The sequence below is a fragment of the Drosophila miranda genome, assembly GCF_003369915.1.
Source record: "Drosophila miranda strain MSH22 chromosome Y unlocalized genomic scaffold, D.miranda_PacBio2.1 Contig_Y1_pilon, whole genome shotgun sequence".
Lineage (NCBI taxonomy): Eukaryota > Metazoa > Arthropoda > Insecta > Diptera > Drosophilidae > Drosophila > Drosophila miranda.
The window spans coordinates 1,339,327-1,345,832 of record NW_022881603.1 but is presented as its reverse complement, the minus strand read 5'-3'; positions in this window follow the sequence as shown (position 1 = coordinate 1,345,832).

Genomic DNA, 6,506 nt, shown 5'->3' with positions numbered 1-6,506 from the left:
CTGACAGCAGGACGAATCTCTCCCTGCTGCTGCTGCTGGCACATCAAAGTGAAAGTCACGCGTTTTCCGTCTATTTACCACTTTGTCTGGCTTTTGGCTGAAACTGCTGAAAGCCCGAAGAGCCAGTAGTCGTCTCGCTGTCTCCTCAGTGTCTGGGCCCCCGTCGGAGCGTCGACTGTTGTCTGCCTCATTATATTTCGCCATCTTTTGGCCAGACAAGCTCCAGACGAAATTGGCAAATCATTCGGAGAGACCAGACGCCCCGACAGATGCCCTAACGAAGCGAAAGTCCTTGCTGCTTCCTTTGGCTTTGTGCAATTATGGCGGGGGCAGAGATCTGGAAGAACCATCGAACCAAAAAACTAAAGCCGATGTATTGCGGGATTCGGAATTTATTGGGGCTTGGCCCCACCCTTGTGGGCCGGTTAGCTTACCTTTTGGGCCAGTCTCTCGGGGATGATCCTTTTTGCATAAAATGCACATAGAATTCTGCTACAGCCCTGGGAGCCCTTCGATCGCCAGCCCAAGGCCCAGGACTTGCTTGGAGAGGTCCTTGCTGGCATTTCTGTCTCTGCTGCTTGTTTATTTACGCACATGCGAGGCGAAAACTTATTTCATATTCATAGAAAAATCGCAAAACACATGTGCTTGCTCGAGGCAGGTTCTTGCCGCACACAGACACACTCGAGGCGGGGAGTAAATCAGCAGCTAAGTAAGTAAAATGCTTCATAAATTGCTTCAAGTGGCACAGCTGTACGCAGGCTCAAAGCTGGGATCTAGGACCCAGCAAGGATACGTGGCCATCGCTCCTCTGTCGGCTTCCGCTTTAAAGTCTAGCATCCTGCATAAATCTAAATCAAAGCGAAAAATGAAGAAATACAAATGAGAATCAAAGACATCATCATCATCATCATCATCGTCATCATGCTGAGCAGTCCTTACGCACATCCTTGGGCACATGTGACTCAACACACATACATATACATATCCATGCACATCTGTGGCTGTGGGAATATCCAGGGAAGCGTTAAATTTACGCACCAGCCTTGCAAAATATTTGTGCTTTGCTCCCAAAAATATTTCCACAATTTCGCAAAATCTTTTCCGCACTCTACTGGCCCTCGAGGCCCCCGGAACAATCCCCAAATGCTAACATTTTGGCAGGCATTTAATAAGCGGAACAAAACGTGTTGATAATTTTGCTACTACTTTGGCAGCCCTTTGTTCGGGCTTAATTGTTTGTAAAACATTTAATGCAAAATTAATAACTTGAGAAATGTGCGCCAGACCCCACTACCTTTTGAGTGGATGAAAATGTATCTGGGAGTCTGTTTTTTCCGCCTGGCCTTTGGTCCGTTCTCAATATTCGAATTACCTAAAATACAAAGACTTAATCGGGTAAAAGGCCAAAAGTGTACACATCTGTGTATTGCCTGTGAATTCCAATGCAATTATTATCATCTTTCACTTGATTTCTCGCCCTCTCTCTCGCCCTCTCTTACTGTCTCTTATTACATAATTGAGAGAGTCTATGAGATTATTAATATGCAGGCCATTGGCGACAGTCTTTGGCACTCGGACACTCGAGTGTGCGATGAGCTTCTGTGAAGTCTTAATGGATGTTTAATTGCCGAAATAATGGAGAGCCCGAACAGGGGCTGGCCTGGTCTGGTCTCATCTCCAATTGCCACAAACACCTCCCTATTCTTCGATGGTTTTTTCTGGAAATATGCAGATGAGTTCCGAGAGCAATGCCAAACAAAAGTAGTTTAGAATTTTATTTAATATGTTAATGAGCGGCATGGCATGCTCCTGCCCCTGCGATCTCTGAATGCGAACGGTCGCCAGGTGTTCCCGGCCAGAGGACAGCCGCAAGGTCAGGCGGAGAGAATCGTTCGTTAAGCTCCCGGGATATTTAAATTTGTTTGCCGGAATTCTCGGAGAAAGTGTGTGGGAGAGAAGGCCAGAATAGCGGAATACCAGAACCCACTAATCTGCAATTTCTTTTTTCGTTTATTGTTGAATTTATACATTTTACTGTCTATTTGTTCCATAATTATGTATGCCAGATCCCTGCATTGCATTGTATTCCTGCTCGCGTTTTTTCTGCCTCTCTTTAATTTGATAATTATTGCAAATCGAATAGCAATTGCTAATTGTGATTCATTTCACAGTTCACAGTTCATTGGAGTCGAACACGCTTAATAAATAAGCGACATAAATTGCCACGTGACTCCCGAGCAGCGGCAAAACAATTATTATTATTATTATTATATGATAAAGTAATCCGTTCTTTTGATGCCCAAAAAACTAGGGAAATGTGTCCAATGGCAAAGAGCAGACTTCATATGAGACAGAAACCCGAGAGTGGCAGCACACGTGACGCGACACTAAGATACCCCGAACACCACCACACATTGCATCGTCGATAAGTAGATAAATCTGTACTATTCAGAGCACACAAAAAGGACTTTAAAGATTCCAAACAAAGTTTCAAACATTGTTCATTGAAAAACAATGGATATTGGAAAATCTGGAACAGGTTCTATGTCTGAAAAAGTGAATAGAATATTCTTTTATTCTGTTGTGTAGTGTAATACAGGTATCTTTCGATTAATAAAAGGCATCAAAGTCTAGCTCGAGGCGGAAAACTGTCATAAACTGCTTTTGTTCTCTTTGAATAAAACATAAAAACAAATAGTTGAGCAGCAAAAAACGTGCAAAAAACAGAAACACTTGTCAATAAAAAGATCTAAATAGAGTGGAAAAACGTGAAGCGAATGAAAATGGAAATAGAAAATGGAAATCGAAATCAAATCGAATTGAACCGTGTGGAGAGGCGGCGAGATGTGGCAGGGCCATTGCGGAAATGGTCTTTTGCGGAAATCCGTTTAATTTGCAAAATGCCAACAATGCAATGGCAATAAATGTGACAAAAGCAGAGCGACTAAAAAACGGTTGTCAAGCACAACCAGAGGGAGAGAGGGAGAGTGCTGTGTGGTGGCATGTCACGCTTTAAAGTGTGGCAAGAGCCTCCTATTTAGGTCGTATTTAAACGTATAAATCATCGGTGGAGGCCCGTACTTTTTTAGGCGGCTCGTAATGACAACAGGCAGTGGCCAATAAAACAATCGCCGTGCGGAAACAGCCAATGATTTATTATTATAATTTATAGAAGGAATCGATCGGTGTTTGTATTTAATCTGTGTAAAATCTGAATCCATTTCTTGACACTAGGCATTCGCTTTAAATGAAATTCGTTCAGAATTGGATTCGGGATTGTTAGGTTAGGTTAGGTTAAGGCGGTAGCCAGGAGGGGGGGTGGGGATAAGAGCCTCCCGCCCCCAAGCTCACTTGGACCTATAAAAGGTCCGTTGTGTTGCCGCATGGGCATGTGCCCCTTCGCGTTGCCCGAACCGTGAGAGCATACTACTGCAGGTTAAAGGCAGTCCCATCCGGTGGCTTGGATGTATTTGGACAAGGTCCCTGGTTTGATTACGGACAGGTCCGAAATGTCCGTGAGGAAAGCGGCCCCGAGAATACGAAGACGACGATTTCCAAGGGCTGGGCAGTGGCAGAAGAAGTGGGGGACCGATTCCTCCTCCTCCTCGTCGCGACAACTCCTGCAGAAGTCGTTATGAGGGATTGACAGTCTAGAGGCGTGAGTGCCGATCTGCCAGTGTCCCGTAATGGCTCTAGTAACTGCAGAGCACTGTGCTCTGCTGAGTTTATACAGCTCTGCTGAGCGCTTCTTCGATCGATATGGCCATATCAATCTTGAGACTTTACAGGAAACGGTTTGCTGCCATCTCCTATTGGCATTTTGCTCGAACAATTCGTGCGTTAGGAGCCTGCACGTAGCCAAGGGCATCGCTACTTGCTCCCTCTCCGATAGGAGAGGAATCGTAGTACCCTGCCTGGCTAGCTCGTCGGCGGCGTCATTCCCCTCGATGTCCCTGTGGCCGGGGACCCATATAAGGAAGAGATCTAACTGCTCTGCGATCTCGTGCAGAGACCTGCGGCAGTCATTTACAGTCGCTGAGTTCGACGATATTGAGCCTTGTGCTTTGATAGCTGCTTGGCTGTCCGAGAAGACGCACACTAAGTGCGTATCTAGAAGTAGTTTGGAGACAATCGAAATGGCCTCCTTGATGGCTTCAACCTCCGCTTGGAACACACTACAGTGATCCGGGAGCCTGAAGCAATGACTGATGTTCAGCTCGCTGCAGTAGACTCCGCCTCCCACGCGGCCGTCTAGCTTTGAGCCATCAGTGTAGAAGTGGACCGCATTTGCAGGTCCTGGTTCGCCCATCTCCCAGTCCTCCCTAGATGGGATTGATACCTGGAAGGGCGTCGAGAGGTGATCACTGGGGATACAGTAATCTGTCCTCTCTGGTAATTGCGGGAGTCTCATCAGGATTCCCGAGTGCCCAACCGCGGATGCTTTCCACAGTCTGGCTTCTCTCATTCTGAGGGCGGAAAGTGTTGCCACCTTCTTTCCCATGAGATCCACAGGGAGGAGGTCCAGCACAGTATCCAGGGCTTCCCCTGGCTTCGGTACTGAGAAGGAGAAGACAGTTTCCACGTACCTGTGGTCCGAGAAGGAGTGCTCTTCGAGGACCCTCCAGGATACAATGTTACGCTGTATCTCATGAGAGGCAAGCGTGAGGTCCAGGACCTCCTTGCGGTTTTTAATGATAAAGGTGGGATCACTACCCCGGTTTAATAAGACCATCTGAGTGGTCAGTAAGTAACTGAAAAGGTACTCACCCCTTTCGTTTGTGTCAGTGCTTCCCCACTGACAGTGATGTGCATTGGCATCGCACCCCACAATTAGGCCGATGTCCTTGGCCGAGCAGTCTGGGATTAGAGCCCGGAGAGGCGCGTGTGGAGGGGGGTCTGGTTGTTCATGCCCCATGTATGCGGAGCAGATCCTCAGTGAGCGCTCCTGGCCTTCGAGGCTCACTGCGGTGTGGTCTTCATTGCTGAAATTTGGGAGCAAAAATAAGTGCAACTCTCTTTTTGCAAGAATGCAGGTACGAATTTTACCTGCGGTTTCAGCTACATATAGCTTGTAGTCAGAAGTCCTCAGACCGGAGACCCTGTTTCCGAGGATCCAGGGCTCCTGAATGAGGACTATGTCGGCTCCACCCTTGGCCAGGTGGAGCAGTAGAGCAGCGCATGCTGCCTTACAATGGTGGAGGTTTATCTGCAGGAGCGTCAACGACATTCCTGAGGCTCGCCTCCACCATTGTTGCTTCTAGATCGCTGTCAGGGGACTCCGGCTCCTCCCCGACAACGATGTGGCTGAGACCTCTGGCTAGGTCGCTTTCGTCGAACGCGTTGTGTACTCCTTAAAATTAAAGGACGCTTCGATGATCGATGTGATCGAGTGTAGTGCCGTTTCGGTGGATCTTCCCTTCCGATAGGCGTGCTGGGAGTCTGAGATCAGACTGGACGGAATGCACGCCGTTAGATGCAGCCCCAGGAGCCGCTCCATCGCCTTTAGAAGAAAAGACGATAGACTTAAGGGTCTGAAATCTTTTGGGGCAGTGTGCGAGGGCTTGCCTGCCTTGGGTATGATTACGACTTTGGTCTGAAGCCAGGTGTCAGGAATGCACCCGTGGGAGAAGATTCCCTCGTAAATTATTTTGAGCCAGTTAATGGCTTTATGTCCCGCGTGAATCAGTTGGGCAGGGAAAATGCCGTCTGGCCCCGCGGACTTGTAGGGTTTAAAGCTTCTGATCGCCCAGGAAATGTTCTCCTGGCCTAGCAGTCTCAGGATGGCATTTGAGGCGACAGAAGGAGGCGCGAGGTCTGTTTTCATCGCAGCCAGGGAAGTGGGTATTTAGGAGAAGATTTAGCGACTCCTCGCTGGACGTAGTCCACGACTGGTCGGTGTTCTTCAAGTAGCCCAGGGTGGGTGTTGTCTTCGAGAGAACTCTGCGCAAGCGTGAGGCTTCTGAGTTACTCTCGACTTCGCTGCAGAACTTACGCCAGGAGGCGCGTTTGGCTTTTCTAAGTTCTTTGTTGTAGGTTGACAGACTGGCCTTGTATTCGGCCCAGTTTTGCTCAACGTTTTCAGCCTTAGCTTTGTTGAAGAGTCTCCGGGAGGCTTTCCGGAGTTCACCCAGTTTCGGAGGTTTATCTGCAGGAGCGTCAACGACATTCCTGAGGCTCGCCTCCACCATTGTTGCTTCTAGATCGCTGTCAGGGGACTCCGGCTCCTCCCCGACAACGATGTGGCTGAGACCTCTGGCTAGGTCGCTTTCGTCGAACGCGTAGTCGTCCAAGATGTCGTCCGACATCATGGACGCCGCATCCGACGCCGGGTTGTCTTCCTCGCACGAGGCCCCCTCTTTCGGGATCTCCGGCAGCTCCGGGTCTGGCTCGACCTCCGCTTGCCTGCCCTTGCGATCGGACTTGTAAGTGGATATGGTGACCTTCTTGTAGCCATAATCCACTACACCGTCCGACTTTGCGAGGAGATCAATGGATTCCTCATT